This window comes from Bos taurus, chromosome 28 (genome assembly GCF_002263795.3).
Source record: "Bos taurus isolate L1 Dominette 01449 registration number 42190680 breed Hereford chromosome 28, ARS-UCD2.0, whole genome shotgun sequence".
NCBI lineage: Eukaryota > Metazoa > Chordata > Mammalia > Artiodactyla > Bovidae > Bos > Bos taurus.
The window spans coordinates 11,201,567-11,223,832 of record NC_037355.1 but is presented as its reverse complement, the minus strand read 5'-3'; the positions used below and the strand labels follow the sequence as shown (position 1 = coordinate 11,223,832).

At 39.6% G+C, this 22,266-nt stretch overlaps 1 non-coding gene and 1 pseudogene across 1 annotated transcript; one reads left to right on the top strand and one right to left on the bottom strand.

Annotated features, from left to right (window-relative positions):
• The first annotated feature begins 18,745 nt into the window (after positions 1-18,745).
• Positions 18,746-18,817, top strand: TRNAC-GCA (transfer RNA cysteine (anticodon GCA)). Its single transcript has one exon. It is a non-coding gene; the product is annotated as a tRNA-Cys (tRNA).
• A 2,004-nt stretch (positions 18,818-20,821) lies between these two features.
• Positions 20,822-21,725, bottom strand: LOC789990 (zinc finger protein 3-like; annotated as a pseudogene).
• Positions 21,726-22,266: the final 541 nt, after the last annotated feature.

The following is a 22,266-nucleotide window of genomic DNA, read 5'->3' as shown; positions in this document are numbered from 1 at the left end:
ACGTCCATCTCATCAAGGCTATGGTTTTTCCAGTGGTCATGTATGGATGGATGTGAGAGTTGGACTGTGAAGAAAGCTGCGCACCGAAGAAATCATACGTTTGACCTGTGGTGCTGGAGAAGACTCTTGCAAGTCCCTTGAACTGCAAGGAGATCCAACCAGTCCATTCTAAAGGAGATCAGTCCTGGGTGTTCTTTGAAAGGAATGATGCTAAAGCTGAAACTCCAGTACTTTGGCCACCTGATGTGAAGAGTTGACTCATTGGAAAAGACTCTGATGCTGGGAGGGATTTGGGGCAGGAGGAAAAGCGGATGACAGAGGATGAGATGGCTGGATGGCATCACTGACTCCATGGACGTGAGTTTGAGTGAACTCCGGGGGTTGGTGATGGACAGGGAGGCCTGGCGTGCTGCGATTCATGGGGTCACAAAGAGTCAGACACGACTGAGCGACTGAACTGAACTGAACTGAAAAACAGTGAAGAGCATCACTCTGTCCTGTATTAATTTTGCTTTACAAAACAGATTCTGAGGCCCTTCAGGGGGAAATGGTAACATAATAACATTTCCTGAAAGATAAAGCTCAACTTGGTTGAATTCTGTTCTTTCAAAAGGATAAATTTTCTCTAATATTAGTTACTAAAACAAAGTAAATACATTGTAGTTGCAAATAATTTTTAGTCTATTACCTTGCTTATAGGATTAATATATACAGTTCTATCCAATGTTTTGTCTCAATAACTATATAAAGCTCTTCTCACTTATAAATCAATGAAAGCTTTAAATCATATCTAGATAAATGCAAATTAAAGAACAGAAGCTCTGGTGTCAGGAGACTCAAATTACATCAACAAAACTGCCTTATAACCCTATTTAATCCCCCTAGTCTATTGCTTCCTCTATAAAATAAGTCTAGTTATTAGTATATATCCCATAGATTTATTGTAAAGAATAAATGAGATTATATATAGAATGCATTAAATATGCCTTTGGTGCCTACTAAGTATTAATAGTAAATCAATATTAACTATTATTTCTTCAGAAGGCCTTATTATCATTTCATTCTCCAAATATTTATTGAGTGCCTGCAGTAGACCAGCAGCTGAAGTTTCAGCAGGCTAGAAGATAAATAATATCCTTTGTTTTCATGGAACTGGCATTCCAGTATAGGATATGGCAACAAAGAAAACATAAATGAGTAGTGTAAGCCAGAAAGTGAGTAGGATTAAAATCAAAAAGTAAAGCAAAGAAGAGGAATATGAATGGATGAGTGTGAATATTTTTGGTAAGACTGAAAAGAAATCCACATTTGATAAATGTCTGGAAGATATAAGTCATGCAGACACAGAAGATCATTTAGGGCAGAGAGAACAAATCCAAAACCATGATGCAGGCATCTACTTTGTGTGTCCAAAACAGAGTGAAGGCCCCCAGTACTGGAGTGGGATAAAAGGAGTGAAGGATGAACTGAATTGAAGTCATTTTCAAGACTCTTATGTTGAGAGGCTTTAGTAACGGGAAGGACGTTGACCCGATGGTGAGCCATTGGAGCAATGTGCAAAGAGGGATGTGGTCTAATGAGATTTTATGGTTTCCCCTTGGCTGTTATGTAGGGAATAGAATGACAGCAATTAAGCTGTGAAGATGGGTCACCAATTAGGAGGCAATTCCTATATACTCTGGTGAAGAGTAGGTCTAAAAAGCCTGTGATGATAACTAATATCAGTATGGTTTATCATAATCATAGTACAGTTCAGTTGCTAAATTATGTCCTACTGCTTGAGACCCCATGGACTGCAGCATGCCAGGCTTCCCTGCCCATCACCAACTCCTGGAGCTTGCTCAAACTCATGTCTGTTGAGTCGGTGAAGCCTTCCAACCATCTCATTCTGTGTCATCCCCATCTCCTCCTGCCTTCAAAATTTCCCAGCATCAGGACCTTTTTCAATGAGTCAGTTCTTCGCATAAGGTGGCCAAAGTATTGGAGTTTCAGCTTTAGCATCAGTCCTTCCAATTGAATATTCAGGACTGATTTCTGTTAGGATTGACTGGTTTGATTTCCTTGTAGTCCAAGGGACTCTCAAGAGACTTCTACAACACCACAGATCAAAACCATCAATTCTTTGGTGCTCAGCTTTCATTATAGTCCAACTCTCATATCCATACATCAGTTCAGTTCCGTTCAGTTGCTCAGTCGTGTCCGACTCTTTGTGACTCCATGAATCGCAGCACGCCAGGCCTTCCTGTCCATCACCAATTCTCAGAGTTCACTCAGACTCATGTCCATCGAGTCAGTGATGCCATCCAGCCATCTCATCCTCTGTCGTCCCATTCTCCTCCTGCCCTCAATCCCTCCCACCATCAGAGTCTTTTCCAATGAGTCAACTCTTCACATGAGGTGGCCAAAGTACTGGAGTTTCAGCTTTAACATCATTCCTTCCAAAGAAATCCCAGGGCTGATCTCCTTCAGAATGGACTGTTTGGATCTCCTTGCAGTCCAAGGGACTCTCAAGAGTCTTCTCCAAAACCACAGTTCTAAAGCATCAATTCTTCAGCACTCAGCTTTCTTTATAGTCCAACTCTCACATCCATACATGACCACTGGAAAAGCCATAGCCTTGAATAGATGGACCTTTGTTGGCAAAGTAATGTCTCTGCTTTTGAATATGCTATCTACGTTGGTCATAACTTTCCTTCCAAGGAGTAAGCGTCTTTTAATTTCATGGCTGCAGTCACCATCTGCAGTGATTTTGGAGCTCCAAAAAATAAAGTCAGCCACTGTTTCCACTGTTTCCCCATCTATTTCCCATGAAGTGATGGGATCAGATGCCATAATCTTCGTTTTCTGAATGTTGAGCTTTAAGCCAACTTTTTCACTCTCCTCTTTCACTTTTATCAAGAGGCTTTTTAGTTCCTTTTTACTTTCTGCCATAAGGGTGGTATCATCTGCATTTCTGAGGTTATTGAGATTTCTCCCAGCAATCTTGATTCCAGCTTGTACTTCTTCCAGCCCAGCGTTTCTCATGATGTACTCTGCATAGAAGTTAAATAAGCAGGGTGACAATATACAGCCTTGACGTACTCATTTTCCTATTTGGAACCAGTCTGTTGTTCCATGTCCAGTTCTAACTATGGCTTCCTGACCTGCATACAGGTTTCTCAAGAGGCAGGTCAGGTGGCCTTGTATTCCCATCTCTTTCAGAATTTTCCACAGTTTATTGTGATCCACACAGTCAAAGGCTTTGGAAAAGTTAATAAAGCAGAAATAGATGTTTTTCTTGAACTCTCTTGCTTTTTTGATGATCCAGCGGATGTTGGCAATTTGATCTCTGGTTCCCCTGCCTTTTCTAAAACCAGCTTGAACATCTGGAAGTTCATGGTTCACATACTGCTGAAGCCTGACTTGGAGAATTTTGAGCATTACTTTACTAGCGTGTGAGATGAGTGCAATTGTGCGGTAGTTTGAGCATTTTTTGGCATTGCCTTTCTTTGGGATTGGAACGAAAACTGACCTTTTCCAGTCCTGTGGCCACTGCTGAGTTTTCCAAATTTTCTGGCACATTGAGTGCAGCACTTTTACAGCATCATCATGACTACTGGTAAAACCATAGCTTTGACTAGACGGACCTTTGTTGATAAAGAAATGTCTCTGCTTTTTAATATGCTGTCTAGGTTTGTCACAGATTTTCTTCCAAGGAGCAAGCATATTTTAATTTCATAGTTGCACTCAGCATCTGCAGTGATTTTGGAGCCCCAAAGAATAAAGTCTCACTGTTTCCATTGTTTCCCCATCTATTTGCCATGAAGTGATGTGAACAGATGCCATGATCTTTGTTTTTTGAATGTTGAGTTTTAAGGTAGTTTTTTCACTGTTTTCTTCCACCTTCATCAAGAGGCTCTTTGGTTCCTATTTGTTTTCTGCCATAGGGTGGTGTCATCTGCGAATCTGACGTTATGGATATTTCTCCCTGCAATCTTTATTCCAACTTGTGCTTCATTAAGTCCAGCATTTTGCATGATGTGCTCTGCATATAAGTTAAATAAGCAAGGTGTCAGTGTACAGCCTTGACGTACTCCTTTCCCAATTTGGAACCAGTCCATGGTTACTTGTCCAGTTCTAAATGTTGCTTCATGACCTGCATACAGATTTCTCAGGAGGCAGGTAAGGGGTCTGGTATTCCTACCTCTTTAAGAATTTCCCACAGTTATCATGATCATAACCTGGATACATTTTAAAGATAAATTTGGTAGGATTTACTGGCAGAAGAGATGTAAGGTGTGAGAGATAAGAGATGTTAAAGTAATGTCAAAATTTTGTCCTAAGCAAGAAATTACTAGAGTGACTAGTATTACTAGTCACTAGTAATACTGGTAATAGTATTACTATTACTAGTAGTAGTATTACTATTTTAGATCTTGGCAATATTGTTATTATTGTCACTAATATTATTTTCATATCTTAATTTTGAACCTATAGTAACCTTTTAATTTGTATCGCCTGAGTTTCTCTTCATAACTGAACATTTTATTCAATAACATACTTTTATTACCCTTTATATTGTTAGGTATGAAATGAAGCAGTCCAAATAGTATTATCAATTTATTAATATTTCCATTGTCTGTGATACTTCATTTTATTTGCATTGACTTTCTGAATCAGTATCACCCTCCCCATATCCCACCCCTACTTCTATTCATAAAATATTCAGTGGAAACTCTGCTGTGCTTCTATACATTTTTTTCCTTATTACACTCTGTATAGAGGAACCTTTTGCTCTCTTCATTTGTCTTCGCTCTCTTGGAAGTTCCATCTGACCAGAACGGTAGTTGATAAACCAGGGTTCCCACATAGAGCATCTTTAAGGGCAAAAGAAAACAAGCTGAATCTCCATGTCTGGCTCTGTCTTGACTGCTTCTTTGCTCCTTGCCACTCACTGTCATCACAAATGCATGAATCATCTCATTAAACCTCCCATTAACCTGTAAGAGATTACTTAGTGCAATAGGAGAGGGCAATTCAGATTTTTATATTTTATACTACACCATCAATTATTCTTCAAACCTATATTGCTAAAAGGAAAAATACAAACCTTTAAGCAAACTTAGATTTTCAGTCCTCATGTTTTGTTGAATTAAGGCTTTTCAGAAGGACTGTATGCACCATAAATGACTCTTTATACTCTAAATCAATTAAATAAACCATCATGTCATGAAACCATGGTCTACATTTGAATTTTGTTTGTCTTAAATTCTGATTTCTAAATGTTTTCCAGAAGTATCTTTTTAATGACAGCTATTGAAAGCTGCTTGATTGTTCTAGTTATCATTTAATAGACCAAAGAAATGTAAACTGATAAAGAAGGATATGTAGCTATTTTATTGATGGCTCAAAAATCCAGTGACTTGAAGAAGCATAAATATATAAAATATATATTTAGATGGGGTTTTTATTTGGCATACATTTCACACAGCATAGACTAGAGTTTGGAAAGTGAGACTGCTCTCACATGGATTGTTTTGCAATCATGGTTTTGGAAGAGGCTTGTGCATTGTTAGAAACATTCTCTAATCACACTTAGGGATGTTTTGAGTCTCATAGGGAGGCTTATCTAGTCACAGAAACCCTGTGGCTGCTGTCACTATTTCCCTGTCTCTCCATGATGGTTAAGGAGACTCTAACATCTGTATTGCAATAGCAGCGTGAAATGAGAACATGAAAGGAAAATGGCAACACTGGGCCTGGAAAGGTAGGCAAATGTCCATTACTTTCACTACCTCATTACTGAGACAGCTAGGTCTCCAAAACTTGGGATTCTATTTTATCATTTATATCATAGAACGTTGTTTCTTAACTCTGATGATTCAATCCTATGAACATTTGAGGAAAGCTCTTGCTTTCTTTTTTTCAACTACTTCCTAACCCTCCAACCCCCCTCTTCCCAGTCCTGTAGAAGGAGGAAACAGAACAGGCTCTATCTTGAAAGCGGGACTCCATCTTGGGCCAGACTGTGGACTTTGAGCTATATGTCCAGTATCTATGGAAATGACATACCAACCGGAAAAGTAGGCCCCTGGAAAAAGAGCCCCAGGGCTCTCCATCGCCTAAAAGAATACCCTAATTATCTGTGTAACTGAACAGAATCATGCATTCTATTATGCTTATTGAAGTACGACCACAGGCCTGTTGATAAGTGTCCACTGTTAAACTACCTAGGCTTAAGGCATATGATCATGGGTTAACTTTGATTTTATCTTTCTTTTTCCTTTGTTCAGACCAGTTTCAGGTCCTTATACACTTAGGGCATATAAGGTTTTCACAAAAACTGGTCAGGGTCCTTGGCAAAGAGAAAACTGCCTTGGGCCCGCCGGTGGAATAAACTGCACTCCACTATCTGCATTGTCCTTCTGAGTGAGTTTGTTTCCCAGAGCACGTAGCTACAACATTTGGTGCATTGGCTGGGAAACTCCTCCCTTTGAGGAGACAAGTCCAATTTGGGGCTACTCCGAGGCCTTGTGGCTTGAATCTTCAAGAGGCGGGGGGAGGGGGGGTGTTCCTTGCCCTTCTGGAAGGATTCTGCTTCTCAACACCTAGACCTTTCACATTAGAAGGTAGTGGACAGCAGCAAGAGAACTGAGTGCTCAGGTGAAGAGGAACCCACCCAGCAGGGTGGAAGAAGGGGCCTAATCACACCCCTGGGAGGGATTAGTAGGGGCATGGACCCACAGGAACCTGGAATAGGCAGGTGGCAGGTTTGCTTGGTACACGGGTCAACGAGCATGTTAGGGCTTAGGAAGGAAATTTGTGAAGGTCATTTAGGAGGTGTGTCCACGTTGTCTCGGGGGACATTATTACCAAGCAATCACTAGGGGATTTTTTTAGGAGAAGAAACTTGGTCCTTGTGTGCTCATATTGTACCCTCCCCCAGGAGGTGTCCCATCTGCTGTGAAATTCTTGACCCCCTCGCAATTGTCAGGCTAGAAGGAGGGGGATATATAAATGAGTATGAATTGGCTTTTCTGGAGATGGCCTGGGACGTGGGATATTTAACCCACCTGTGTTTTCATCCACACCTGATCAAGCCTACCAAGGCAGAATGGACTTTAAGGGAGAAACAGTCTTGGACCACATGGTGTTCTGGTTCTGCCATGCTGACCGGCAGGTGAAGACATGCTGATCCCCCTTCTCCCTCTGGGATCTGGCAGGGTTTGGTCGAGGATGACCTGTGCCCCACCCCCTATACTGGATGATGACGCACCCGCCACCCAGTGATCCCCTTAATGCCCAATCCAGGGCCAGGTGAAGTTCCTGCAGCAGCCGCTGCTCCTCTGCCAGCTCTCCCAGAGGTCGTAGAGCCGCTTCCTCAGAGGCTCCGATCCCGGTGGCAGAAGCCTCTAGCCAACACTTCCAGGACCCAGCTCCAGCCAGCCACCCCAGCTATACATGCCTCTCCTGGTAAGTACTGACAGGAAGGGGAAAGGTGACACCAGAATCAAACAGAGGCTGCACTTCACTAAGGAGCCAGAGGAACGGGTCCCGCCACAAATGCCCCTCAGAGAGTTACAGCAGCCTCCAGTTCAGGGTGAAGACGGCCACTACCATCAGCCTCCCATAGCCTATTATTACCAGATTAGGCTAATGGAGACTATTTTTCAAACCCACTGCCCTACATGGGATGACATAATCCAACTACTAGTCTCCCTCTTCAGCACTAAGGACAGACACAGATTCAGAACAGGCCAGAAAATGGTTAAATGGTTAAGAGAAATGGCACCTGAGGGTAATGCAAACCTGCAGCAGTGGGCAGAACTAGCCACCCCTGATGAGAGGCCCAACTGGGACCTGGAAGTGGACTTCACTGAAATGAAACCTCACCGACACTACCATTACCTGCTTGTCATAGTATGCATGTTCTCGGGATGGGTAGAAGCTTTTCCTACCTGAATTGAAAAAGCATTAGAGGTAGCCCGTTTGTATAGAGATATACAAACAATGTTTTTCAGAGACTATTAGAAGTTTTGGTTACCCAATATGTTCTTTCCAATTAGAAGTGCTCCCCAACTAAATGACAGAATTATAAAGCACCTTGATCCTAATAATTAAGGGAAACAATACCTACCCCATCCACAAATACCTCTAACATAAAACTAGATGAGAGGGAGAATTTCATGAACAAGCACAAGACATTCTTATTCCCACATTACCATTCAACCTTTCTGCAGTGGCCGCCACAGTCTCTCCATACCCTAGTGATGGACTTCTAAGTGGAAATGCTCAGAACTGGTTTAGGAGAATTTCTGATTATTATTATAGTTTCCTTAACCGGTCTTTCCCATGATGGCCTATGTGTAATTTTTAAAATTTATTTATTTAAACTAGAGGTATATTACTTTACAATATTGCAGTGTTTTTTGCCATACATTGACATGAATCATCCATGGGTGTACATGTGTTCCCCATCCTGAACCCCCCCTCCCACCTCCCTCCACATCCCATCCCTCAGGGTTATCCCAGTGCACTGGCTTTGAGTGCCCTGTTTCATGCATCGAATGTGGACTGGTCATCTATTTCACATGTCATGATATACATGTTTCAATGCTATTCTCTCTAATCATCCCACCCTTACCTTCTCCCACAGAGTCCAAAAGTCTGTTCTTTATATCTGTGCATCCTTTGCTGTCTCGCATATAGGGTCATCATTACCATCTTCCTAAATTCCATATATATATACATTAATATACTGTATTGGTGTTTTTCTCTTTTTTAATTATTTATTTTAATTGGAGGCTAATGACGCTACAATATTGTGGTGGTTTTTGCCATACATTGACATGAATCAGCCATGAGTGTACAGGTGTTGCCCATCCAGAAAACCCCTCCCACCTCCTTACCTTTCCCATCCCTCAGGGTCATCCCAGTGCTCTGGCCCTGAGCATCCTATCTCATGCATCAAACCTGGACTGGCAATCTGTTTCACATATGGTAATGTAGATGTGTCAATATTATTCTCTCAAATCATTCCACCCTCACCTTCTCCCACAGAGTCCAAATATCTGTTCTTTACATTTGTGTCTCTATTGCTGTCTCACATATAGGGTCATAGTTAGCATCTTTCTAAATTCCATTTATATGTATTAATATACTGTATTGATGTTTTTCTTTCTGACTCACTTCACTCTGTATAATAGACTCCAGTTTCATCCACCTCATGAGAACTGATTCAAATGCATTATTTTAATAGCTGAGTAATATTCCATTCTGTATATGTACCACAGCTTTCTAACCCATTTATCTGCTAATGGACATCTAGGTTGCTTCCATGTCCTAGCTATTGTAAACAGTGCTGCGATGAACATTGAAGTACATGTGTCTCTTTCAATTCTGGTTTCCTGGTATGTATGCCCAGCAGTGGGATTGCTAGGTCATATGGCAGTTCTATTTCCAGTTTTTTAAGGAATCTCCACACTGTTCTCCATAGTGGCTGTACTAGCTTGCATTCCCACCAATAGTGTAAGAGGGTTCCCTTTTCTCCATACCCTCTCCAGCATTTATTGTTTGTAGACTTTTTGACAGCAGCCATTCTGACTGGGGTGAGATGGTACCTCATTGTGGTTTTGCTTTTCATTTCTCTGATAATGAGTGATGTTGAGCATCTTTTCATGTGTTTGTTAGCCATCTGTATGTCTTTGGAGAAATGTCTGTTTAGTTCTTTGGCCCATTTTTTTATTGGGTCATTTATTTTTCTGGAATTGAGCTGCAGGAGCTGCTTGCATACTTTTGAGATCAATTATTTGTCAGTTGCTTCTTTTGCTATTATTTTCTCCCTTTCTGAAGGCTGTCTTTTCACCTTGCTTATAGTTTCCTTCATTGTGCAAAAGCTTTGAAGCTTAATTATGTCCCATTTGGTTATTTTTGCTTTTATTTCCTTTACTCTGGGAGGTGGGTCATAGAGGATCCTGCTGTGATTTATGTCAGAGAGTGAGAGCCTATGTTCTCCTCTAGGAGTTTTATAGTTTCTGGTCTTATATTTAGATCTTTAATCCATTTTTAGCTTTTGTGTATGATGTTAGAAAGTGTTCTAGTTTCATTTTTTAAAAGTGGTTGACCAGTTTTCCTAGCACCACTTGTTAAAGAGATTGTCTTTTCTCCATTATATATTCTTGCCCCCTTTGTCAAAGATAAGGTGTCCATAGGTGCATGGATTGATCTCTGGGCTTTCTATTTTGTTCCATTGATCCATATTTCTGTCTTTGTGCCAGTACCATACTGTCTTGATAACTGTGGCTTTGTAGTATAGCCTGAAGTCAGGCAGGTTGATTCCTCCAGTTCCATTCTTCTTTCTTAAGATTGCTTTGGCTATTCGAGATTTTTTGTATTTCCATACAAATTGTGAAATTCTTTGTTCTAGTTCTCTGAAAAATACCATTGGTAGCTTGATAGGGATTGCATTGAATCTATAGATTGCTTTGGGTAGTATACTCATTTTCACTCTATTGATTCTTCTGATCCATGAATATGGTATAATTCTCCTTCTAGTTGTGTCATTTTTGATTTCTTTCATCAGTGTTTTATAGTTTTCTATATATAGGTCTTTTGTTTCTTTAAGTATTTTATTCTTTTCATTGCAATGGTCAATGGAATTGCTTCCTTAATTTCTCTTTCTGTTTTCTCATTGTTAGTGTATAGGAATACAAGGGATTTCTGTATGTTAATTTTACATCCTGCAACTTTACTATATTCATTGATTAGCTCTAGTAATTTTCTGGTGGTGTCTTTAGGGTTTTCTCAGTAGAGGATCATGTCATCTGCAAACAGGGAAGATTTTGTTTCTTCTATTCCAATCTGCATTCCTTTTATTTCCTTTTCTTCTCTGATTGCTGTGGTTAAAACTTCCAAAACTATGTTGAATAGTAGTGGTGAAAGTGGGCACCCTTGTCTTCTTCCTGAATTTAGGGGAAATGCTTTCAATTTTTCACCATTGAGGATAATGTTTGCTGTGGGTTTATCATGTATGGCTTTTACTATGTTGCGGTACGTTCCTTATATGCCTGCTTTCTGGAAGGTTTTTATCATAAATGGATGTTGAATTTTGTCAAAGGCTTTCTCTGCATCTATTGAGATAATCATATGGCTTTTATCTTTCAATTTGTCAATGTGGTGTATCACATTGATTGACTTGCAAGTATTGAAGAATCCTTGCATCCCTGGGATAAAGCTCACTTGGTCATGATGTATGATCTTTTTAATATGTTTTTGGATTCTGTTTGCTAGAATTTTGTTGGGGATTTTTACATCTATGTTCATAAGTGATATTTGCCTGTAGTTTTCTTTTCTTTTCTTTTTTCTTTTTTTTGGTAGCATCTTTGTAGTTTTGGTATTAGGGTGGTGGTGGCCTCATAGAATGAGTTTGTAAGTTTACCTTACCCTGCAATTTTCTGGAAGGGTTTGAGTAGGATAAGTGTTATCTCTTCTCTAAATTTTTGGTACAATTTACCTGTAAAGCCTTCTGGTCCCAGGCTTTTGTTTGCTAGAAGATTTTTGATTACAGTTTTGATTTCCGTGCTTATGATTGGTCTGTTAAGATAGAAAATCTATCTTTTCCTGGTTCAGTTTTGGAAGGTTATAATTTTCTAATAATTCATCCATTTCTTCCAAGTTGTCATTTTTATTGACATTAGTTGCTGATAGTAGTCTCTTGTGATCTTTTGTATTTCTGTGTTGTCTGTTGTGATTTCTCCATTTTCATTTCTGATTTGTTGATTTGATTCTTCTCCCCCACCTTTTTTTTTTTTTCTTGATTACTCTGGCTAATGGTTTGTCTACTTTATTTATCTTCTCAAAGAACCAGCTTTAAATTTTTGTTTTTTGCTATAGTCTCCTTTGTTTCTTTTTCATTTGTGTCTGCCGTAATTTTTATGATATCTTTCCTCCTACTAACTCTAGGGTTCTTCATTTCTTCTTTCTCTAGTTGTTTTAGATGTAGAGTTAGGTTATTTATTTGATTTTTCTCTTGTTTCTTGAGGTAAGCTTGTATTGCTCTAAATCTTCCGCTTAGCACTGCTTTTACTGAATCCCATAGGTTTGGGGTTGTCATGTTTTCATTTTCATTCATTTCTATGCATATTTTGATTTATTTTTTGATTTGTTCTGTGATTTGTTGGTTATTCAGAAGCGTACTTTTTAGCCTCCATAAGTTTGTATTTTTAATAATTTTTTCATGTAGTTGACATCTAATCTTATCACATTGTGATCTGAAAAGATGCTTGAAATGATTTCAATTTTTTTGAATTTACCAAGGCTAGATTTATGGCCCAGGATGTGATCTATCCTGAAGAAAGTTCTGTGTGCACTTGAGAAAAAGGTGAAATTCATTGTTTTGTGCTGAAATGTCCTATAGATATCATTTAGGTCTAACTGGTCCATTTTATCATATAAAGTTTGTGTTTCCTTGCTAATTTTCTGTTTAGTTGATCTCTCCATAGGTGTGAGTGGGGTATTGAAGTCTCCCACTATCATTGGATTACTGTTATTTTCCCCTTTCATTCTTGCTAGCATTTGCCTTACATATTGTGGTGCTCCTAGTTTGGGTGTATATGTATATTTATCATTGTTATATCTTCTTATTGGATTGATCCTTTGATTATTATGTAGTGTCCTTCTTTTTCTCTTTTCATGGCCTTTATTTCAATATCTATTTTATCTGATATGAGTATTGCTACTCCTGCTTTCCTTTGGTCTCCATTTGTGTGAAATATATTTTTACAGCTCTTTACTTTCAGTCTGTATGCATCCCTTGTGTTGAGGTGGGTCTCTTATAGACAGCATATATAAGGGTCTTCTTTTTGTATACATTCAGCCAGTCTTTTTCTTTTCATTGGTGCATTCAATCGATTTACATTTGGGGGTAATTATTGATAAGTATGATCCCATTTCCATTTACTTTGTTGTTTTGGGTTCGAGTTTATAAACCTTTTCTGTGTTTCTGTGTTCTAGAGAAGATCCTTTAGCATTTGTTGAAGAGCTGGTTTGGTGGTGCTGAATTCTCTCAGCTTTTGCTTGCCTGTAAAGCTTTTGATTTCTCCTTCATATTTGAATGATATCCTTGCTGGGTATAATAATCTGGGTTGTAGGTTTTTATTTTTCATCACTTTATGTATGTCCTGCCGTTCCCTTCTGGCGTGAAGAGTTTCCATTGAAAGATCAGCTGTTACCCTTATGGGAATCCCCTTGTGTGTTATTTGTTGCTTTTCCCTTTTTGCTTTTAATATTTGCTCTTTGTGTTTGATCTTTGTTAATTTGATTAATGTGTTCTTGGAGTGTTTTGCCTTGGGTTTATCCTGTTTGGGACCTTCTGGGTTTCTTGGACTTGCGGGGCTATTTCCTTCCCCATTTTAGGGAAGTTTTCAACTATTATCTCCTCAAGTATTTTCTCATGCCCTTTCTTTTTGTCTTCTTCTGGGACTCCTATGATTTAAATGTTGGGGCACTTAACATTATCCCAGAGGTCTCTGAGGTTGTCTTCATTTCTTTTAATTCTTTTTTTCTTTTTTCTTCTATGCTTCATTTATTTCCACCATTCTATCTTCCAATTCACTTATCTTATACTCTGCCTAGTTATTTTATGTTAGTTCTCTCCAGAGTGATGTTGATCTCAGTTATTGCATTATTCATTATTGATTGAATCTCCTTTATTTCTTCTAGGTCCTTGTTACACATTTCTTGCAACTTCTCAATCCTTGTCTCTAGTCTACTTATCTGTAACTCCATTTTGTTTTCAAAATTTTGGATCATCTTTACTATCATTATTCTGAATTCTTTTTCAGGTAGACTCCTTTTCTCCTCCTCTTTTGTTTGGTTTGGTGGGCATTTATCATGTTCCTTTACCTGCTGCATATTTCTCTGCCTTTTCATTTTGTTAGGATTACTGTGTCTAGGATGCCCTTTCTGTAGGCTGGAAGTTCATGGTTCCTCTTCACTGTGGAGAGTGCTCCCTGTTGGTGGGGTTGTACTAGTGGCTTGTCAAGGTTTCCTGGTTAGGGGAGCTTATGTCTGTGTTCTGGTGGGTGGAGCTGGATTTCTTCTCTCTAAAGTGCAATGAAGTGTCCAGTAATGAGTTTTGGGACATCTATGGGTTTGGCATGGATTTGGGCAGCCTGTCTTTTAATGCTCAGGGCTATGTTCCTGTTTTTCTGGGGAATTACCATGGTATGTCTTGCTCTGGAACTTGTTGGCTCTTGGTTTGATCTTGGTTTCAGTGTAGGTTTGGAGGCATTTGGGTGAGCTCTTGTCTATTAATGTTTCCTGCAATCAGGAGTTCTCTGATGTTGTCAAGTTTTGGAGTTAAACTCGTGCCTCTGGCTTTCAGTCTTATTCTTACAGTAGCCTCAAGACATCTCTATCCATACAGTACAGATGGTAAAACATCTATCTAATGGTGAAATAATTCTCCACAGTGAGGGCCACCAAGAGGTATTCACAGAGTTACATGGAGAAGAGAAGAGAGAGTAAGAAGATAGAGGTGACCAGGAGGAGGAGAGGGGAATCAAAAGGGTAGAGACCAATCTAGCAGCAATCAGTTCCCTAAGTGTTCTCCACAGCCTGGATTATCCAGATTCATAGAGTTAAGTAGAGAAGAGAAGTGGGAGGGAGGAGATAAGGCAGAGTCAAAAAGGGAGAGAGCAATCAAGACAGTAAGCACACCCCTAAGTAAAAATGGATACTGAAGATTGGATTCTTAAAGGTATGAAATTGATCACAAATACAAAAAGCAAAGATTAAAAATCTAGATTAGACGTTACACTCTCAAAAATACAATATTAAAAATACAAAACAAAATCAATCACAAAAATTGTTAAAAGAATATGAAATTTGCTTTAAAAATAGGGTCTTTATTTTGCAATGTAATAGTAGTTTATAAAATTAAAATTAAGGGAGTAATAAAGAACTTAAATAGTAAAAAAAAAAATTGTTTTAATGAAAATAGTAAAAATATATCTAGGAATTTCTCTGGAGCTGCTGTGGGCAATGATGGGTCAGTTCCGTTTCAGATAGTTCCTTATTCCAGCTTGTACTTGTTCTCAAGGTCTATAGGCCCCTTCCAATGCTTCAGTTCAGTTCAGTCACTCAGTCGTGTCCCACTCTGTGACCCCATGAATCACAGCACGCCAGGCCTCCCTGTCCATCACCAACTCCCATCCAATGCTTAGTCAATGTTAACTACAGGGTTTTAATCTGTTGTACCTGTCATTTCCAGAGCAGAGCCCTCTTCTTTGTTTATTTTGAATTCCTCTGATTGCAAGTCTCTTCAGTATCTAATTTCCACCCTGACACAAGGGGGTAAAGGTGGTCACTTATTTAGGCTCACTTGTTGAGTTGTGTTGTGGGGAGGGAGGAACATTGCAAACAAATATCACTGGTGTGTATGAAGAGTGCTCACTGTGTATGGACCACACTGGGTTTGCCCTAGCTCATGGCAGCATGTGCTTTCCTGGTCTACACTGCTCAGGCTCCAGGTTGCTCTGCAGGGGTACTGTCCAAAATGGACCCTACATTTCATGCACTTCCCAGGTCTGAGATGCTCAGGTTTAGGTTCTCATGTACTCCGCAAGTGCACAGACTTGGTTGGGTGTACATTTTTTCCCCTTCCCAGGTCTGAGCAGCTCAGACGACCAGGTGCTTGGCAAGCACACCCTCCCAGGTGGGACGTGTGTCTTAATCACTTCTATGGTCCCAGCCACTTGGTTTCCCGGGTGCACCACAAGAGCACTGTCCGAGGTCTGCAGTGTGTCTCCTCTGGGGAGCTGATCTCAGGCTTAGACCCTCCTGGCAGTTGTCAACAATTCAGGATCCCAGGAAGACGTGGTCAGCAACTGGGAGCCTGCTCACAGTTTGGTTGAGAATGCCAGTCTCTGGGGATGAGATTGCCCCTTGTCTTCCAGCTCTGGCTGTTGCATGCCTGCCTCTCTGCCTACGGTGCTGGGGGAGGGGCCTGTTTGCAGCTGACTAGCCCTCCTTCCATATTCGCTCAATCCTTTGTTCTGTGAGTGGGCCAAGCTGTGTATTAGGTTAGAGTCTTTGATGGGAAAGTTCTCTCTCTCTTTTTTTTTTTCCCCTCTCTCTGGCTATCCACTGTTTGGACTGCTACTTCACGTTAGCTCCCTCAGATTGTCCTCAGGGCATCCAGGCCCAGTCCTTACCCTTAGCACACAACCCTCACCTCCCTGTTCAGCCCCTGCTTGCTGGTAGTGGAAGAGAGCATCTGGGATACTTCTCTGCTGGGAGTTGCAGTTAGGCAACTCCTTTTTTTTTTTTTTTTTCCCTCCCAGTTATGTTTCCCTCTGAGATTCCAAAACTCCCCAAAGACCCGCTGGTGAGAGGGCTTCCTGCTGTTTGAAAACTTCTCATTCACAACTCCCTCCCCAGAATGTCTCTCTCTTTGTCTTTTATATTTTGTCCTACCTCCTTTCGAAGAGAATGGGCTGCCTTTCTGGATGTCTGGTGTCTTCTGCCAGCATTCAGAAGTTGTTTTGTGGAATTTTCTCAGCATTCAAATGATCTTCTGATGAATTTGAGAGGGAGAAAGTGGTCTCCCTGTCCTATTCCTCTGCCATCTTGGGGCTGCCCCCCTCTCCCATCCTCCCACCCCCAAATTGTTAAAAGGAAACTCCTGAGATGGAAATCTCTGGTAAAACAATCATAAAATTATCCAGCCATTTCCACAAGTTTGGGATTCTTTTTCCAGAAGAAATGATTTCAAATTACTTTGAGGGCAGAGGTTTTCAAAAGTTAGTAGATATCAGAGAAATGCAGAAGGCTTGTTAATGCACAGATTGCTGGGCAGTGCCTCTGTAAGTTTTTTTTTTCCAGTGAGCAGAACTTTAAACATTAGAGGTTAATTTCTCCCTCACATTTCAATATATGGATTCTTATCCAACTTTTATCTAAAAGCACTTACTTTTTATTATTTCAAATCAGAGTAAATCATTAATATACAGGAAAAGAAAACCTTTCAGATTCAATCTAAATCCTAGCACACTATGTTGTAATAACAACTAGACTTTTATTTTTGACCAGTAGTGATATAATTAACTGGATTTTGCAGTGGGCCAATTAGGGTAGGCATTGGTCAAATTGGATAGAAAAGAAATTACTGGTCAAATTGGATAGAAAATAATTTATTGATTAAATTAGTCCCTCACCAGCACATCTACATATCCAAAACTTTATTATGTTAACTTGTAATTAATGCAATGTTACTATGACATATTTTACATCTTGTTGTCCTACTTTGGATTATGTTGCATTTTACTCTGAGAGTATATCTCAGGTTGGATCAGCCACATTTCAATGCTCAGTAGGGACAGTGGCTAACAGCTCTGTATTGGGCAGTGCAGGTTTATAGGATATTTTCAGGTGCCACTTGTCATTAGTGTTCTTTTTTTTTAAGCAAGGATTTGTGGTTTTATTAAATGTCTGTACTTTAGAAAGTGATGGAGAGTACATTAATAACAGATTAAAGGTGAATGATGTACATTATACTGCACACAGCATTAAAAAACTTAAAAAATTAGAACATATTACTCTGGTATAAAAATACACCATAAATTAAAAAGTCACAAAATGAGTGAAATTCCATGAGTGAAAACAGACAATGACTTGTCTGTTTCACTGTTCTTTCGTGAAAGGAAGAAAATAGCCAAAATTCATAGACTAGGTGGCAAATATGAACATTTCACTAAAGATGTAGAGATAGTAAATACACATCTGAAAAAACTGATAATTAATCCTTAGGTAAATGCTAATAAAACAACAGTGAGATAGCATGACAAACTTATCAAAAGGTTTAAAGTTAACAATAATGGATCAGAAGAAAAATAATAATTAAAAAATAAAGATAAGCATATTCCTAATAAAAACACTAATAACCTGGAAGGTTATCCTCTACCCTATGTATGTAGAAAGATATATATATATATATATATATATATATATATATATATATATATATGTATACAATATATTAAAGTGACAGCTTCCTTAAAAAAAAGATTGACCAAGTGAAGTATTCACTAGGATACAGGAGGAAATGGACCTCTCAAACACTGCTGGGAAGAATGGAAAAAAATAAAATCCCAGGCAGTCCAGTGCCTGGACCTAGGTGTTCAGTGCTCAGGGCCCAGGTTCAATCCCTACTTGGGAAATTAAGATTCCCCCAAGCCATGAAGTGTGGCAAAAAAAAAAAAAAAAAAAAGGAAAAAAAGGAATAATTATTTCAGATCATAATTTGCTAATTTGTTAAAGTTAACACTCACCTATCTTATGACTCACACCTTGCACTCTGAGTTATTGAAGAAAAGATAAATGAAACATATATCCACATAAAGAATTATACACAAATGTTTTACCAGATTTTTTTTTTTTTTCAATAGTGAAAGATTAGGAAAACAGCAAATGTCCATAAGCAAATGAATGGGTAATAGTGGTATATCCTAAAACAGGAATATTTCTTAGAAAAAAAAGTATGAGCTGCGCATACATTATTGATGACTCTTCAAGTATTTATCCAACATAAATAAAAGCAGGAGAAAGAGTGAATACTTTGATTTCCATCATTTGAATTCTAGAAAATGAAAAGTTATCTATTATAATGGAAAATAAACCAGTGGTTACATGGAGGGCTGTGGAGGACAAGAAGAGAGAGTATAAAAGGTCATGAAATTAATATACAGTAACATAGTCATTGGAATCTTCCCTGGTGGCTCAGACGGTAAAGCGTCTGCCTGCAATGCAGGAGACCCAGGTTCGATTCCTGGGTTGGGAAGATCCCCTACAGAAGGAAATGGCAATCCACTCCAGCACTTTTGCCTGGAAAATCCCATGGATGGAGGATCCTTATAGGCTACAGTCCATGGGGTAGCAAAAAGTCGGACACGACTGAGCGACTTCACGTTCACTTCACTAACATAGTCATTACCATCACTGTGATCATGCTTTTACTTCCATACATGTTTCAGAACTTATCAGATAGCTTTTGAAATGATTCATGATTAAAAAAAAACCAACAACAACAAAAAAAAAACTCTATGTCCAACTTTCTGGAAAGTAAGTTTGGTAATCCTACATTCATTCCACTTTCTCAGGCCCTTTGTAGATCGGTTTTACCTCAAAGACAGTAAATAGAGTGAGCATTGAAGGACCTTCCACCTGAGCCAACAGGAATGTGACCTGGGTCACAGATACATTTGTGGACTGGATTCTCCTTTTTTCTATCTTTATTCTTTTTTACCTGCCTTGCTCTTGGTAGAACCTGGGGGAAATTTTCCCCTCAGCACTGCTGACATCCCCTGTGAACAAGAGAAAATATTTATGCTGCTCCCAGAAGCAGTTATATTGTCGCACCTGACCCCTCCTCAGGGTGATCTAAGTCTCCTGAAACTCATCATAACATCCAGGCCTGAAGTGAGGACAAGAAAGCTCTGCAGTCTTTCACAGAAGGCAATGGGCAGAAATGCATATTTGGCAAAAACTAGTAAGTTAATTTCTGCCTCTGTATTGATTCTTATGAGGCACAGAAAGTTTGATACCCACATGAAATTTGTACACCTCTTCATGCTTATAGAGCCCAATTCTGTTTATAAAACACACTACATCATAAATGGAATGTCCAAGATTAAGGAGGTCTTAAACAGTAAAGTCTTGGTTATGGTACACACCAAAGCAATGGTCAGGCAGATATGCCAGCAATCCCTGTAAATTCTTAATTGGTGACTCGGAGACTAGAAAAAGTCATCACAAGTATCTTCATACCAACATGTCCCTGAAAATGGTGGTCCTTCTCTGCATGCTGCCAGATGAACTCCTGACGTTCTCTGGGCCAATACTGCATCATGCCCATGCACAAGCTGTTCTGAAAGGAAAGGAAGACATCCCAAGGATTCAGGCTAATCCTAATTTCCTCCAACAAATGAGAGAACAGAGTGTACCTCCCTGAGCTTTCTAGGGTAGTGACTAATGCATACTTTGGAGACCTGCCAGGTTAGAGATGAAATGGATATGGTGACAGAAACTGGAAGTGATGTTAATCTATCAAGAGCAGATTAGTGTGAAACACAGTTACACTTATTTCATGTAATTATGAAGAATCTCTTTACTCTTAGTGTTTGGATTTATGAGGCAATTAATGTCTCAAATTTTGGTCCAGTGGCATTACACTGAACAAGGAAACTATACATTCCTTATAAGTCTAAGGCCTTTTGCCAGTGTGAATTCTCTGGTGCTGAGAGAGGTTAGATTTTTGGCTAAAAGACTTCCCACATTTGAGTCAGTCATATGGCTTTTCTCCTGTGTGAACTCTCTGATGATAATGAAGGGTGGAACGAGAGGTAAAAGACTTCCCACATTCACTGCATTCATAAGGCCTTCCTCCTGTGTGAACTCTCTGATGAATAATGAGGTGAATTCTTTGGGTAAAGGATTTCCCACAGTCACTACATTCACGAGGCCTTTCTCCTGTATCAACTCTCCAATGTCAAATGAATATTGAGCTATTGGTAAAAGACTTCTCACAGTCACCGCACTTATAAGTTCATTCTCCATTGTGAACCCTCTGATAATAGCCAAGGGCATAGACAAAAGTACAAGAGTTCTCACATTCACTGCACTCATAAGGCCTTTCTCCAGTGTGAACTCTCTGGTGTTTAAAGAGGTATGAAAATCTGGCTAAAGGATCTCCCACAATCAGTACATTCATAATGCTTTTCTCCAGTGTGAACTCTCTGGTGTTATTCAGTTGGGAACTATCCCTAAAAGATTTCCCACATTCACTTCAGTCAAAAGTCCTTTCTACTCTGTGAACGCTCTGATGACAATGGAGGGCAGAGTTAGAGGTAAAACATTTGCTGCACTCATAAGGCCTTTCTCCTGTGTGAACTCTACAGTGTCAAAGGAGTATTGGTCCATTGGTAAAGGATTTCCCACAGTCACTGCACTCATAAGATTTTTCTCTTGTATGAACTCTTTGAAGATAACAGAAGGCAGAACCAGAGGTAAAAGATTTCCCACATTCACTACATTCAAAAGCCCTTTCTCCAGTGTGAACTCTCTGATGTTGAGATAGGAAAGATTTATGGCTAAAGGATTTCCCACATTCACTGCACTCATAAGGCCTTTCTCCTGTGTGAATTCTTCGGCGTATAATGAGGTGATTTATTTGGGTAAAAGACTTCCCACAATCAGTACACTCATATGGCCTTTCTCCAGCGTAAATTCTCTGTTGATAATGCAAGCCAGAGCTAGAGGTAAAGACTTCCCACATCCCCGACATTTATGAGTCTTCTCTCCAGTGTGAACTCTCTGATAACAATGGAGGGCAAAGCTAGAAGTAAAAAAATTCCCACATTCACTGCACTCATAAGGCTTTTCTCCTGTATGAACCCTCCAGTATTCAATTACATCAGATTTTCATTTAAAGAAATTTCTACATTCAGGGCATTCATAACTCATTTCTCCAGTGTGAACTGTCTGTTGCTGAATAAATATGGAGCTATGGCCAGAAGATTGTGCACAATGATAGCACCATGGCAATTTTCTCCAGTGTTACTCCTCTGAGGATAAATGAGAGCAAATTCTTGGCTAAAGGATTTCCCACATTTGCTGCACTTGTACTGCCTTGCCCTAGTATGAATTTTTTGATGTTGAATGAGGGCTGAACTTCCTCTAAAAGATTTGCACAGTCACCACACTCAAAGCCTGTCACCAGTGTAGACTTTCTGGTGCACAACAAATGAGGATCTATACTTGATTTTCCCCCCACATTTACTGCACACAAAACTCCTTTTCAGTGTAGGCACTCTGGTCCTGAACAAGTGTGTGTTTGGGGCTGAAGACTTTATTGCATTCTCCCCTGGTACAATGACTTTTTTTGCTTTGTAAAGTTTCCATGCAGTAGGTAACTGTATTTGGCTTCTCCCCAATGTGACTGACCTGTTGCTTCAGATACTCTGAGGTGGCTCAGAAGTCATCCCCAACTTCCTTGCTGGTTAAAGGTTTCTCTGACACATGGAAATTGGAGCTATGCATAAATGAAGGCCTGTCCACACTGATTATGAATAGTTTCTCTTGCATGTGCTGCTCCTGGTGCTGTTGAGGGTCTGCACTGAAATAAAATACTTTTGCACATTCCCTACACTTCAGTTGTTTCTTGCTGTGTTGTGTACCCTGCTGCTCAGGCTTGAGAGACAATGTAAAGCCACAAACTTGACAGACCACAAA